Raw genomic sequence first — 17,208 nt, 5'->3', positions numbered from 1 at the left:
TGTTTTAACTCGAAACTGCAGCTAAGCGTAAAGCAATGCCCACAAGAAATCTTGGCCTAGAAACGTTCTGATCAACGCAAACAAGAAACAAAAACCTTAAACTGTGGTTTTATTATCACTGACTAGGGAAAGTCAGGAGCTGTAATAGTCCTCCAAGCCAAGTCAAATACCTGCCAAAGCCTTTTTCTATATTAAAGTCTAAATACACCTTGGTCAACCATCCTCCCATATGTCTTGCTAAAGATTTATAATCTTCCTTAGAAACAAGACGCCAAAGAGAGGCATGCTCTAGCCAGCTGTACTTTCTTATGCTATCTTTTCCTAAGAAGGAGCCCATTATTTCTTTTTCTATTTTTGTAATGCTTTCTGATACTGAATCCGATTCATTACTTTTTTTCTTTTACTCTATTCTTGCTAAAGGTTTTAATAATCTATCAAAGATATATTTCCTTAAATAGTTAATTGTGCTGTTCCAAAAATCACAAGGAAAAAAAAACCAAAAGGCTCATTAATTCAATCCTTCATCTGAGAAAGCAGGATTTTCATAGTACATCTTTTTGGCGTAGATGGCCAGGGGGAACATCCAGGGACTTCCAGGAAGCTGAGTCCCATAGGAAACGTGTCTCCTCCTCTTAGCAGCATAATTTTATGCTTATATAGCACATTTTTATGCTCACATAGACTCTGGAGTTAGTGTGGCACTCCAGCTCCAGCGTTTTCTCTGTGTTTTCTCTATTGATTCTAATTCTGTTTCCATGCCTTGCACCATTTCCTTCATGTGAGTGAATGTGGATTCCTGTCTCTCTGTGACGGTCTCTAATTTTTTGTTCTTTTCCTCTTTATATGCTACTAATTGTGACTCTACTTGTGCCTCTATTTGTTAGGTTATATTTTCATATACTTCTTTGAGAGCTTTGTTCATTTCCTCTATATTTGCCTCCATTTGTGTGGCTGTTTCTTTGAGATATTTGTTCGTTACCTCTTCATATGCCTCTAACAACTGGATAATCATAGCTTTAAAATCATTTTCCTGTGTTTCCGGTGAATTTTAGTATCCATTGGTTTTGTGGGTTGGTGAATCTATGATGTCCTGGTTTTTGTTGGATGTCTTCTTATGTTGACCTCTGGCCATTTGCTTATCAGTAAACTTCACTTTTTGTTCCTGGAATCTGTAGTTCAGGCTGGGACCATCTTTCTTTGGTGTCTGGAGTATTCTTCAGGAAGATGAGAAAGGTCCACTGGTTTGAGAGTATGAGTTCTTGTTTCAGTTGTACCTAAAGGAGGAAGGTTTTTGGGTGCAGGACAAATGAGTGAGAGACTGTGCATTTGATTGGAAGTGTGCTTAAAGGACAGGGTGCTAGAAAATGCAGATGTCTGGAGTGTGGGGTAGGGGCATGGTGCAGAAACAGAAGGGGCTGAGGACACTGGAGGGGTTTGCGGGCACCCTTTGTTTTCACAGATTCTCTGAATATCTCATTAGCCTACAGGTCACTGTTATTTAGCTCTTTCTGGGTTCCAGGAGTTGTTTTCCTGGACTCCACTTGTAGACCCTCATAACATTGGCTTCAATGTTGAGAACACTGTCCCAAGAATCCCTGTTTCCCACAGTGGGTGTGTGGGTGAGAAGGATGCGATATCTGGCTGCTAGCTTAGAGGGACCCTGAATCTTGATCTCTGCAGGCACTTGAAGGCACTCTTACTCTTTAGTAGGTAAAATCAGAAAGCACAGGGATTCCCCCTGTTCTCTACTCTCAGATTTGGGCCTGCTGGGACAAATGTGGTTGGAGGAACTCTGTCAGCTCAGTGGTGCTGCAGTTGCAGAACTTAGGAGTCCAGCCATACCAGAGGAACTGATAGGTCAGTACAGATGCCAGCTGGGAAGTCCTGTGGAGCCACTACAGTGTACCATGGACCTGGTTGGCCAGGTGGGCCTGGTGTACCTGGGTGGCTTTGGTGGCTGTACAGCCAGCTTTCCACCACTGAGTGACTGAGTGGCCTATACAGTCACTGGTGGGAAGCCCCGCAGGGCCCATACATCTGCTCTCAGAACGAGCTCCAGAAGGCTGGTACCACGGATCCGAGATCGAGCAGAATGGTAGTGCTTGCTGCCGCAGCTGAGGAGTTAGGAGCCCCTCCTCTGTTGTCTCATTTACGAGGCAGTGAGTTCTGTGCTAAGAGTGAGCCACCTCTGCTGAGGAGGAGGAAGGATGCCCAAAAAGGGGAAGTGCAGAAGGACAGAAATGTTCATTACTCTCCCTCCGTTCCCAGAGAAGTCTACAGGTGACCTGAATTTAAATGGTTATCAGCTTGCGGGTTGTCCCCTCTCTTCCACGACGCCTCAAAGTCAATTTTCTGGCTTCAGCTGCCCCTCCACTCACCAATTTAGGAGTTTCAGATCCTCTGCCTCTCAGACACGGTGCTTGTCGCCCCATGTTGAGTACCCAATGCGTTTTTATTTTTTATTTTTTTTTCATTTCCATCTGTGTAACAGTTTAACACATTCAAACACAGAAATGGAAAAATTTGAGAGAAAAATATGAAAATTAAATATCACTGTGGTAAATGTTACCTAAAATTGATAATTATAGAGGAAATAATAGAGAAAAAATTACTTTTATATAATTACTATAATTATATATATATATAATTACTATATAGATAGATAGATACATACATACATACATACATACTTAAAAACTCCTGGTTTATAAGAAGGCTTGCACTTAATAAAGAAAAAAACAGTAACCATTCTTTTTTTAAATATTTTTTAAATAATTTTATACATTCACTTGTATCCCAGCTGTAGCCCTCTCCCTCTTTCCCTCCCAATCCTCCCCTCCCTCCCTTACATCCTCCCTACCCCTTTCCGAGTCCACTGAGAGGGGGTGTCCTCCTCTCCTTCCATCTGGCCCTAGCTTATCGAGCAATATACAGCAAGCCTATAGCCAACATCAAACTTAAAGGAGAGAAACTTAAGGCAACCATCCTTTTTTATACTTTGCTATTTTTATCTTTTTAAAATTTTGTTTATATTGACTTTTATCATTCTTTAATGGGCTTTAACACATTTCCAAGTGTCACGGACACTTCATAGATCAACTATTTCCATTTCTGTTTTAAGTTGGTCACAGGACTTTTGTTCTTTTGGAGTTATGCCACAATTTTAATTCACTTTTGCTTCTGAAAATAAGAAAGATGTGTGAGAACCATGCTTGTTTCCCCTTTAATTAGAACTTGAAAAAAAAATTCTGGTTTAAAATTGTACTTTAAACCAAACCTTGCTTACTTATTCAGATAACTTAGATAACTAGTTTAGATAACTAAGATAATTCTAGGCAAGCACTCTGGTGAGCAGGGTAACAATACTACAAGTTGTTACAGTGGAAGAGTTGCAAAATGGATAATTCTTAAAGTCATAATTTTTTTTATTTTTCAATTTGTAACTTATATATTGGGGTTTTCAATCATTCTCTCAAAGTATAATAATATAATTGAATTTTCCTTAATTCTATATTCCCTTTTGATACTACACTTGATCTTAGCCAACAGACTGAGAAGTGGTCTATACTCTCTTTTGAGTCATTAACTACAATTGTGTAGACAATTCACTTATTTATAGATACATTGTGACGTACATTGTGGATCATTCGCTTTCCAATTTACTTTGTGCAAGTGTATAATATCCAAGAGGTAATAGGCACAGTCAAATAGTGACCAATGGGCAAATTAACATAGGGATTAAAATACATCTGTTGATAAGTTACTTCTTTTTTGTCATTGCTGTTACTGTTTTCTTCCTTGCTTTTCATCTTTTTTTAAATTTTTTATTAATTACACTTTATTCATTTTGTATCCCCCATAAGCCCCTCCCTCCCCTTTCTGCATGCATGCCACTCCCCAAGTTCACTGATAGGGGAGGTTCTCCTCTCCTTTCTGATCTTAGTCTACCAGTTCTCATCAAAAGTGGCTGCATTGTCCTCTACTGTGGCCTGGTAAGGCTGCTCCCCCCTCAGAGGGAAGTGATCAATGAGCAGGCCAATCAAATTATGTCAAAGGCAGTCCCTCTTCCCATTACTATGTAACCCACTTGGACACTGAACTGCCATGGGCTACATCTGTGCAGGGGTTTTAGGTTATCTCCACGAATAGTCCTTGGTTGGAGTATGAGTCTCTGGGAAGTTCCCTGTGTTCAAATTATCTTGTTCTGTTGCTCTCCTTGTGGAGTTTCTGTCCTCTCCAGGTCTTACTATTTCCCACTTCTTACAAAAAATTCTATTCACTCTGCTCATCAGTTGTCCATCAGGCTCAGCATCTGCTTTGACAGTCTTTACTGCAGTGGCTTTCAGAGGCTCTCTGTGACAGGTTCCAAGGTTGTTTCCTGTTTTCTTCTGGCTTTCAGAGACCTTAAGTAAAATGTTCAATCCCCATCTTGAAAGGCAAAGAGGATGGACATCAGAAAAAAAAAAAAGAAAATAGGAAACAACCTCGGAACCTGCTACAGAGGGCTTTTCATCTTTTTTAAGTTCTGTATCTTTTATTATTAATATTACTATTATTTTACAATTTATTCACTTTGTATGCTACTTGTAGTCCTCTCCCTCATCTTCATCCAGTCCCACCCTCCCTCTCTCTTCCTCCCCTATAACTCTCCTTTAATCTAATCCTCCCCTACTATCTGACCCTAGTCTATCAGGACTGCCTGGATCCTCTTCCTCTGTGACTGGCTAGGTTGTAGCTCCAGGGAAAATTGATCAAGGAACAGGTAACCAAGTTCATGTAAGAGACTGTCTCTTCTCCCTTTACTAAGGAAAACATATGGGGACTGATCGGTCTATGGGCTACACCTAAAGAGGGGATTTTGCTATGTAGTCAAAGTTGACCTTGAATTTGTAATCTCCATGCTTCAATCTCTTGCTGGCATTACAGCTTTCTATACCAACTTACTGTGGCAAAATGTAGAGGCTAAACAGAGGTGGTGAAATATTCTGAAGCAGAAGGACAAGAAAGATATGATAGCTACTAGATTTGAAGGAAATGAGAGAACACATTTAAGAAAATCTAAAGAGTGAGCTAGACCATACATACAGAACAGTGAAGACATAGGACTGCAGAAGTGGTTGATAGACTTCAACACAAGAGTATAAACAGACCTTATATTGTATATTATATAAGAAGACAATCAAGGAAATAATTACACAAATGCGCCAATACATCTACCTTCTTGCCTTTTGTTGAGTGGAGTTTAAAAGAGGGCATTGAATTCTTTGGAACTACACTTATGGATGGTTGTAAACTACTTTGTTGGTGGTGTGAATTGAAACAGATTCCACTTCATTAAACTACATTGATTGTTATTAAAATTACTTTTAAAAGCACTGCCTTGTTTTCTCCTCAACTATTGCTCAATATTGTACTTTCATTGGATCATTTTATAAAAGCCAAATATTAGCTTGAGAGATCTATCTCAACTTACCTATAATTATAGCATAATTCTTTACTTTAAGATTTTCCCTTTAATCAAATCCAAACATCTACAGCTTCTGACACAAATTTACTTTTGTTTTTTTAATAAAGTATTATTGATACCTAAAATATTCTTGACACTAAATGTGGTAGTATGTACAAAGAAATGTATGAGACCAGCCCATGTTCTCAAAGACCTCACTTAATCATTGTTTTCCCCCTGCTATCTGAATGCATTTTTGATTTGCTTAAACAGGAAAATTAATCATTCAGATTAATTAACCTAGATTATGGTTGGGCATGGTTACCTTTCCTCAGAGGGAAAAAAGGGTGGGTGGGAGTGACTGGGAGGAGAGAGGAAGGGGACTACAGCAGGGATACAAATTGAGTAAATTATAATGAATAAATAAAATTTAAAAATAAAGGAAAAAATAGTGTCTATTCCATCTTTCACAGGATTTAATACCTTGAGCACATTTCTATTCTAACACTACTACTTTTATTTAATAATATGTTTTGCTCTCTAATTTGACCCTAAGTTATGTTAACATATTTTTCAAATCTTAGTATCCTTAGGGCCTAGCAGCAATCTCAATAAATGTTAGATGAAAGAATAATTTGCAAAATTTGTGAAGCAGAATGAGGGAGCAAAGGGAAGAGAGAACAAGTGAAGTAGCCTTGAAGAAAACTTCCAGAAATCTAATTTTGAATCTCATTTACAAGTTTTGAAAAAAAAAAACAATAGGAAGGAAACTAAGGTTTTGTAATATCCAAGTAATTCACACTCAGCAATTATCCTTATTATTGACTTTATTCCAAGAACAGTATCTTGTGACTTTTTTAATTAACTGAAAGTGATTCTGCATGCCAAGAACTGGAAGGCCTACAGATTAACTTCCTTATACTCACTGTAAAAGTCCATATACAATGCAGTTCAAATGTGTTGTTTTACCTAGAATCATAAAAAATATATAAATCATATATATAAAACTAATATGTTGAACATATCTCGTTTGGCACTACTTTACATAGTGTCTGTGTAAATGAATTTTTCAGAAATAAAATTAGCACTAATAATAAACTGTAAGGCACCTGATTTGCAGAAGAACTATTTAGGATTTTTTTTTCTTTAACATAAGTTATTTCTAAATTTCTGTTATGTGTATGTTAATTCTCTGTGTGTTTTAGAAAATGTAATCTGAAGTTACGTATGTGTCTGATTATTTTAAGAACTGATTTTTTTCAGAGATTTATTTATTTATTACTTGAAGAGTATTCACCCTACACACCAGAAGGGGGCACCAGATCTCACTGTAGGTGGTTGTGAGCCACCATGCCAGTGCTAGGAATTGAACTCAGGTCCTCTGGAAGAGCAGCCAGCTCCCTTAACAGGGTGTAAATAGAAATACCTGGAGGGGATAGGAGCTCCACATGGAGAAGAAAGCAATAGAACAACAACAAAAATATTCTGGGGCCAGGGATCTTTTCTGAGACTGATACTCCAACAAAGGATCATTCATGGAGATAGCCTAGATCCCCTGCACAAATGTAGGGTATAACAGCTCAGTCTCCAAGTAGGTTCCCTAGTAAGGGAAACATGGGCTGCCTCTGACATGTACTCAGTGGTTTGCTCTTTGATCTCCTCCCTCTGATGGAGAGGAGCAGCTATACCAAGCCACAGAAGAAGACAATGTAGCCAGTCCTGATGAGCCCTGATAGGTTAGGGTCAGCAGGAAGGGGAGGAGGACCTCCCCCATCAGTGGACTTGGGGAGGGGCATGGAAGGAAAAGAGGGAGGGAGGATGAGATTGGGAGGGAGGGGACAAGGTAGGGGCCTACAGCTGAGATACAAAGTGAATAAATTGTAATAAATAAAAATTAAAAAAGAATTGACTTCCGTTATTTCTTGTTTAATTGCTGTTTTATTCAAAATATTGTAATAGAGAAAGGATGTTTTCAGTGAATAAAAAAAACACTTTTTGAAGGCATTAGGTGACTTAGGTTTCAATCCTCACTGATACCTAATTTACCAAATTGGTTTTAGATTAAGAACAATTTGTATTTCAATTTAAAAAAACATATATAACTTATATCAGAGATGACAAGTAATACATCATAATTTGAATCTCATATATGATGGAATTTTATTTGTGTCACATGACAAATGAGCTTGGAAGCTTCAGGTCAGCCTGTGACCTGAATAATATATATCCCTTATATCTTCTCATTTTTAAATGGAACATACTCATAACACACCTGGAGAAAAATGGAAAAGACTTTGAAAACCAAACTGTGATATAAACACAGACAAAGATCCTGACACACCTATGTGCTAGTGACTACCTTTGTTTGGCCACTTAGCAGTCCACATTTAAATATGCCCTAAACTCACAGGAAAATGAGAAAGTAACATAATATTTAGAACAATGATAACTGAGGCCTCTTCTAAACTAATATTGTGTAAGTTTTCTGTAAAAATTTAGATATTTCAAGTAAGGAGGATGTTTTCCTGTTTCTAGGAAACTCTCTTGGTAGCATGTGTTGCTTACATGTTTTTATGCACACTTTTTTGGGATTTTTGCATTTTTTTAATGACACGAGGCTTAAGACTGTGGCATCCTTTGAAATATCCATATGATATTCTCATTTCTGAAATAAATAATATGATGCAATTAATTTTATCATGTTTCTGTTATGAGTATATTTCAGATAGATATCAGGTAGGTAGGTAGGTAGGTAGGCAGATGGATAGATAATTAACATATTTGTGAGGGTGTACAAACACAGAATGCAATGTAACATGATCTATTCTATCTTTTCCCTGATGCAGGATCCCATACTGTATCTGCAACTAGGCTGAAGATCAGCAGGTCCCAGTGATTCTCCTTCGTCTGCACTTCCCCTCATTGCTGGAGTAATCGTAAAATAGACATTACCAACCACATTTTTTTTTCATTTGTTTTATTTATTACAATTTATTTGCTTTATAACACAGCTGTAGCTCTCTCCTTCTTTCCCTCCCAACCCCACCCTCCCTCCAACTTCTCCTCCCATGCCCCTCCCCTACCTAGTTCACTGATAGGGGAGGTCCTCCACTCCTTCCATCTGACCTAGCCTATCAGGTTCCATCAGGACTGGCTGCATTGTCTTCTTCCATGGCCTGGTAAGGCTGCTCCCCTATCAGGAGGTGGTGATCAAACAACCACTTAGTTCATATCAGAAACAGCCTGTGTATACTTTCCTAGGGAAACCACTTGGACATTGAGCTGCCATGATCTACATCTATACAGGGGTTCTAGATTATCTCCATGCATGGTCCCTGGTTGGAGTATCAGTCTCAGAAATGACCCCTGGGCCCAGATTTTTTTGGTTCTGTTTTTGTCTTTGTGTAACTACTGTCCCCCCCCCCAAGTCTTTCTGCATGAGGACTGAGTATTTTCCCCAGGGTCCTTCTTCTTTCTTAGCTTCTTTAGGTATACAGATTTTATTCTGTTTATCCTATATTATATGACTAATGTATTCTGGATATTAGCCCTCCATCATATGTAGCGCTGATGTAGTGTTAACATTGATATTGTTGATAAAAACTTCTTATGACCTATAGTATATGGTAAATACATACATGAATATGTATACACACATGTAGAGTACTGTGAAAGGATCTCAGAGACTCATGCTTGTTGAATATGCTCTACCTATGCAGCTAGGCTAATCAATGTGTAATCACAGAACAATACATATTAGCAGACCCTAGAGTTAACAATAAGCAAAATTAAATAATAACAATTGGAGGCTGCTCTGACTGAATGAATATACAATTTCTTCAAACTTAATAAAACATAGTCGGTCAATTTTTATAACCTATGTTTGATGAAAATAAGCACAGGCTCTATTGTTTTCAGGGTTACTAAAATTTTTTTGTTTGTACATGATGATCAACAACAATAGCAAGCACATAGGCTTGATAATGTGACCATTTGCAGAAACTACCCTGTATGAAAATGTACTCACTTATATTCTGAAGATCGGAATATGATTATGTGTTATTTCATCATCTGAAATTTTACCATGCCTTTTGAGGTGTGTCTTTTCCATTATGATATCTACAGTGTCAACAAAATTGCATGGTACCTCTTTGTCCCCTTAGAATCCAGACACATTGCATAAACAATTGTTTAGAAAATGACTTTCTTTCAAAATTTGAAGATGACCCCACAACTGAGAAGTCATTGCCAATTTAGTTTGGAAGCAAATCAGAAGAATTTTTTTCTGCATCTTGCTTCTTAACTGTAGTTTATCTTCAGATAAAACTTTGATTTTTGCTTTGCATTCAGCTTGAAAGAAAATCAGAGCTTCTTTCTCATTCATAGGAATGAGAAATAGGGTTTATGCATGTTTTCTCTATTTCAACTGCTAGGCACTGTTGACTACCTTTTTTTTTTAAGCTATTGGAATTCTCCTAGTGAAAGAATTAGGTGTCATTCACAAATTATTAATAATGAAAAAGAATTATGTTTTGGCCTTTTCCATCACTTTGTGTATTAGAGATTTAACCTATAAAATAACTTTGGCACTTCCGAATATACAGGGCATATTTCAAAACAAAATGGGTAAGCTTATTACCTTTAACCTGTTATGTCTAAAACCTAAGACAAAATATAAGGAATCCCAAACTGCTCAAGAATTTAAAAAGCTAACAGTTGAGTTGGGGAAATCAAAACTTGAAAAACTCCAATGGTAGAGATGAGGGATTTTCTTGTAGTTTTTTTTTTTTGTTTGTTTGTTTGTTTGGTTAATTATATTTTAATTCCAGATATAACACCAGGGCAGACTGACCCAATAACTTTATAGTAGATATAGATAACTGTATTGTAGACACATTAGATAGACATATAACTGTAGACAGATAACTGTACAGTAGATATAGTAGATAGATACTTCTGTAAAGTAACTAGGACAGAAAGCTCATCTCTTTGTGTAATAAATGAGAACAAAAGTTTTGGTTATGCAAAATACAAGAGGAAAACTTGTAATTTACACATTATTCTCTTTTCTGATTCCAAGTACAGTCCAACTGCAAGAACCAGCATTGTAGGGGGCTAAAATGTTTGAGAGAAATCCATGTTTATAGACATAAAAATATATTGACCCTTCACCTCAAGAATTTTGAAGAAATCCCTGAAAGGAAAAAGAATCAAAGGAGGTGACTGACTCAATGTAAACAAATGTAAGTCAAGGGCTCACTTCTCAAGCTGTATGTACATGAAATATTATCTACAACAGACAACGTAATGCCCCACAATTGCAATATAAAATTTTTCTGACATTCAGACCAACCTTTAAGTGTAATATCCAAAGTCCACATACACACACACACACAAAACCAACCAACCAACCAAACAAACAAACAAAAAAACATTATTGAAATGTCTATGAAAAGTGAGCTGGCACTGGAATCCTTCAAGTGGGAGACAATAGTAATTTGGAACTCTGAATCTAGTCATTTGGGAAATGCAAATCAAAAAAAATCTGAGATTCCATCTTACAACTTTCTCAGTAAAACTCTGAAAGTCAAAAGGGCCTGAATCAATATACTCCAAGTTCTAAAATACCACAACTGCAAACCTACATTGCTGTTCCCATGGAAACTATCTGTCATACTTGAAGAAGACAGAAAACCTTTTCATGTTTCTAACAGCCCTTTAACAATTCATACAAAAAAAAAACAAGAAAAATACATTTGATTGGCCCATAATGATTTTTAATAAGAATATAGAGAAGAGTAGGTGTAATGATATATATACAGAAAACAAATATAAATTTTTAAATATAATTTAATAAAAATGAAGGTAAACAAAAATACATTGAACATTCATGTATATATAAAAATCAAACCAAGTTGATCTGGATTAATCCAGTTCCAATAAAAATAAAAAATAAAATAAAATAAAAAACTAGTTCCAGAAAATTAATAGTAATTTTAAGGCATTTGCTGAAGCTGAAAGGTCGATGGTTCTCTTATTTTCATTTTACTTTTTAGGCCATGAGGAACTCTAGAAGTCTCATGGAAGGGATCGGGAAAGCATGGAAAATAAGGAGTACCATGATACATTTAAGGAGTTTTCAGATGAAGTTATGAGGAACCTATGATGAACTATTTAAATATTGTAACAAACAGTATAATTTCCTGACTTAGTGGCAATGAGTCTTGGGGAAAGGGTAAATAAGAGAGTGGCTCAGTGATACACATTATATATATATATGTCTATGTATGTATGTGCATGTATGTGTGTGTGTGTGTGTGTGTGTGTGTGTGTGTGTGTAAAGTCTCCATGTTAAAATTCCTAATATGAATGCTAACAGTTTTAAAGGAAGAAGTAGAAATATCTGGGTGGCTTTTGAATTACTATTCTAATTGAACGTGAACAAATTAACTTCCCTGTCAATACCAATCCCTACGTACAGCCATCTCCACACCTATAAGCCTAGCTCCCAGATTGATTTATGGTTTTCAAATCCACCAATTTGGTGATCCAAATTTTATGGACACTCTTTTTGTCTCTTACCCTTCCCTCTCTCTGCATTCATCTCTGACCTTGAAAGTTCAGACCCATAATTTGCAAGCCATCTTCCCCTGGTTTAACTAAACAGCTTCTCCACCAGCTTTACTTGACCTAGTTTTGGTCAGTCGTCTTCTGCATTGGCCCAAGTTAAAGAAGGCCAGATTATCACATTATGTACACATTAGTCACACAACAAAGAAAGAAGACTACAAGCCCAGGGCAAATAGAAACAACATGAACAGCCAAGACAGCATGCTTCTAATCAAACCCAGTTGTCCTATAGAAGTGTTCTCTGATGCAAATTACACAGGTGGATCCCAGGAGACATAATTTAAAAGAATAATCATAACATTTATCAAAGGACACAAGAAATTTTAAAATTTAACATCATTGAACTCCAACAGTATAACATTATGAACTTGAATTATGTTCATATACATACAGCTAAATTAAATGGGCAAATATAATTATTTGAAAACTGAATTCAACAAAGAGATAAAAAAGACTGAAAAGAATATTATCTGAAATGAAGATGGAATTTATTTCATTTTATTTTTTAATTTTTTTTATTAATTACACTTTACTCACTTGTATCCCCCCGTGGTTCCCTCTCTCCTTCCTTCCCAATCCATGCCTTCCTCCACCCTCTGCCTGCGTGCCTCTCCCCAAGGACACTGATAGGGGAGGACTTCTTTTCTTTCCTTCTGATCCTAGTCAATTAGGTCTCATCAGGAGTGGCTGCATTGTCTTCTTCTGTGGCCTGGTAAGGCTGCTTCCCCCTCAGGGGGAGGAAATTAAAGAGCAGGCCAATCAGTTCATGTCAGAGACAGTCCCTGTTCCTATTACAGTGGAACCCACTTGGATACTGAACTGCCATGGGCTACATCTGTGCAAGGGTTCTAGGTTATCTCCATGCATAGTCCTTGGTTGGAATAGCAGTCTCAGGAAAAACCCCTGTGCTCATATTTTTTTGGTTTTGTTGCTCTCCTTATGGAGTTCCTGTCCTCTCCAGATCTTACTATTTCCCACTTCTTTCATAAGATTCCCTGCACTAAGCCCAAAGGTTGACCATAAGTCTCAGTATCTACATTGATAGTCTGCAGGGCAGAGATTTTCAGTGGTCCTCTGTGTCAGGCTTCTGACTTGTTCCCTCTTTTGTCCTTCTTCTGATGTCCACCCTCTTTGCCTTTCCGGATAGGAATTGAGCATTTTAGCAAGAGTCCTCCCTCTTGATTAGTTTATTTAGGTGTACAGATTTTAGTAGGTTTATCCTATATTATATGTCTATATGAGTGAGTATATACTGTGTGCATCTTTCTGCTTCTGGGATAGCTCACTCAGGATGATCTTTTCCAGATCCCACCATTTACCTGCAAATTTCATGATTTCCTTGTTTTTTATTGCTGAGTAATATTCCATTCTGTAAATATACCACAATTTGTGCATCCATTCCTCAACTGAGGGACATCAGAGCTGTTTCCAGCATCTGGCTATTACAAATAAGGCTGCTACAAACATGGTTGAACAAAGGTCCTGGTTGTGTACTTGAGAATCTTTTGGATATATGCTTAGTTGTGGTATAGATGGATCTTGAGGAAACACTATTCTTAGTTGTCTGAGAAAGCACCAGATTGCTTTCCAGAGTGGTTATACAAGTTTACATTCCCACCAGCAGTGGAGGAGGGTTCCCCTTTCTCTACAACCTCTCCAGCATGTGTTGTCTCTTAAGTTTTTGATCCTAGCCATTCTGATGAGTGTAAGGTGAAATATTAGGGTCATTTTGATTTGCATTTCCCTGGTGGCTAATGAGGTTGAGCATTTCTTTAAATGTTTCTCTGCCATTCGATATTCCTCTGCAGAAAATTCTCTGTTTAGCTCTGTTCCCCATTTTTTATTGGATTACTTGTTTTTTTTGCTGTTTAACTTCTTTAGTTCTTTATATATACTGGATATATATATATATATATATATATCCCCTTCATCTCCTTCAATTGTCTTATTGCTTTAGCTAGGACTTCAAGAGCAATGTTGAAAAGATATGGAGAGATTGGACAGCCTTGCCTTGTCCCTGATTTCAGTGGGAATGATTTAAGTTTTTCTCCATTGAGTTTGATGTTGGCTATAGGCTTGCTGTATATTGCCTTTACTATGTTTAGGTATGTGCCTTGTATCCCTGATCTCTCCAAGACTTTAAATCGCACTCCCAGTGACACACCTCCTTCAACAAGGCCATATCTCCAATCCTTTCACAACAGTTTCTCTAACTGGGAACTAAATATTCAAATATATGAGCCTATAAGGACCATTCTCATTTCAAAGGCCACATTCCACTCTGTCTCTCATAGGTTCCTGGTCATATCATAATGCAAAACATATTTTTCAAACTTCAAAATTCCCCATAGTGATTTGTTGGGATAATGTTCTTGTGGAATATATACAATTTACCCTTGTTCATTCAAATGCTGATTTCTCTATCTCACTATTTGGTTTCAATAAGAACATTGCATTGTGATGTTTATTCTAAGCATCACCTGTCTCAAGTTTATGTAAACATGACACCATTTGTTCTCTGTGTTTTCAATTATACAACCAGCCAATGCTGTGCAATAGGGAGAATAGGGCAGGACATCCTGGTCCTGAGTGGAGGAGAAGGAAGCAAGTTGGAGGGGGAGGAGAGGAGAGATCAGCAGGAGAGGACCTGAAACCATGAGGAGAGATGAACTAGACCTAAGATATGACTAAAAGCAAAACCTGAATGGTAGGAAACTATGCAGTCTTGGAGGTTTAGAATGGAGTAACTATTGCCCAGCATTGTGCTCTAGGTTAATTAAGTAAATCCTAGTTTCTGTGTGGTGATTTGTGTGTACAGCTGGCTTAGGAATAACCGCTGTTTAACTAAAAGATAAATCAATAATAAGTATTAATAATCTACAGCAAATGATGTAGCAACGTTAGGCAGAATTTACAGTAATCTAGCAAGAACTTACGAATAAAATAAAATTATAGAGAAGATTTTTAGTTGTGTTCCTTAAAAGCAGAGCAACTGCAGTTCCTAAACTAGGAGCTCATGGATTCCCGAGAAGACAGACTCCCTACAGAGCAGCAAGGCAGCCAGGAGGCTGCAGGGAAACTAAAATTAATACATATATCTCCAGAGAGGCAGTTTCTTTAGGTAGAGGAAAAAAAGTGGTTCTTTAACAAGGAAGCTTCTCAAAGCCATACTTTGTTTTTTTTTTAACTTTTAATAATTATTATTATTTATTACAACTTATTCACTTTGTATCCCAGCTGTGGCCCCCTCCCTTGTCTCCTCCTAATTCTACCTTCCGTCCCTCTTCTCCTCAAGTTTTGAACTGAAGGACACAGCATTAAAAAGTTTGGGGGAATTACTGGGCCAATGATTCTGTGGTCAAGAATACTTGTTACTCTTCCAGTGGAACCAGGTTCAATTTCAAGTATTCACGTGGTTGCCCCAGCTCACAACTGTTTGTAACTCCAGTTCCATGTAATCCAGTGATCTTTTCTTCCCTTATTGATCATCAGAAATATATGTTTTGAACATGCAGGCAAAATGACAATATGCTTAAAATTACAGTAATAATATTTTAAAATTTTCAAAAAGAGTAACAGAGCCCTTATGGAGATTTTTTTTCCTGTCAATAAACAGGAAGCAAAGAGTGTCACTTCTGCAAGATTCAGTAGCTAAATAGAACTAAGAGGTAAATGGCAAAAAAAAAAAAAGACATTTTATTTCCAATATTTTTGGTCTACATTTGACTTACAGTTTCCTTGCTGATATTATTAATATTATATATTTTTTTAATAAGTTGATAAATAATTTGTGAACAGTGTTCCCAATACGTGATTTGAAAGTATGTTAAACTCTATTAACTACACGTTTTTCTAAAAAATATTTTAAGTCTTACTAAATGTATACTCATGTTTTTCTGGCCATATACAGAACTATAATAAATGTATAAGAATTTTCATTATCTTCTTTTTCAGTCCGACTATGAAAAAAAGATACAAAATAAAGAAATCAACATAATTAAATGTGGTTCTTTGATAGAGGGTATCTTAGATGGCTTATGTCCATAATAGAAATCAATTCTATTCCTAGCAGCACTTCACATTTATTATCCCTCCTTGATATATTTAGTTGCAGATTTCTGTCTTACATCACCTAATTTTTTTAAATAATTTTTATTTTTTATATTAATCACAGATTATTTACTTTGTATCCCAGCTGTAGCCCCCTCCTTCATTCCCTCCCAATCCCACACACTCTCTTTCATCTCCTCCCTTCCCCTTTCCAAGTCCACTGACAGGGGAGGTCCTCCTCCCCTTCCATCTGATCCTAGCTTATCAGGTGTCTTCAGGACTGGCTGTAACGTCCTCCTCTAAGGCCTAGGAAGGCTGTTCCTTCCTCAGAGTAGGGGGGAGGTCAAAGAACTAGCCATTGAGTTCATGTCAGAAATAGTCCCTGTTCCCCTTACTAATGATGCCGCTTGGATACTGAGCTACCATGGGCTACATCTGAGCAGGGATTCTAGGTTATATCCATGCATGGTCCTTGGTTGGAGAAACAGTTTCAGAAAAGACCCCTGTACCCTGATACATTTGGTCCTTGTGGAGCTCCTGTCCTCTCTAGGTCATACTAACTCCCCTTTTTTTCATATGTATGATTCCCTGCACTCTGCTGAAGGTTTAGTTATGAGTCTCAGCATCTCCTTTGTTACATTGCTAGGCAGAGTCTAAAGTATTGTTGAATTCCTATGGATAAACATGCTGAAGCACCATCAGCCCAAATTTGCAAGGGCATCTCCAAAATATCTTCTTCAGACTGGCAAGATACGCTTCTCAAAAAGATTTTGTTTTCTGGCTTTAACCTGTATATCCACTGGAATTCAACAACATTTTAGACATTATGACATGAAACAAGTTACAGCTATAACTTATAATCCTACAGTCAAAAAAGTATAAAATTATCTAAAAATAATTTAAAAAAGATGATCATAAAACAGAAGGGAAATATAATACTTCTCCCAAATAGAATAAATAATAACTTATTAATTTTAAAATGTTTAAATGAGAAAAGTAGCATACCTGCTAATACACAGTAGAATTTAGAAAGGACTGCTAAATTAGAGAGACATGTAAAGGTCCTAATTCCAAAATGGAGA

Source organism: Psammomys obesus, unplaced genomic scaffold (assembly GCF_907164565.1).
Source record: "Psammomys obesus unplaced genomic scaffold, mPsaObe1.curated_primary_1811, whole genome shotgun sequence".
In the NCBI taxonomy this organism is placed as follows: domain Eukaryota; kingdom Metazoa; phylum Chordata; class Mammalia; order Rodentia; family Muridae; genus Psammomys; species Psammomys obesus.
The sequence above is the reverse complement of the archived record's forward strand: the minus strand, read 5'-3'. Positions refer to the sequence as shown.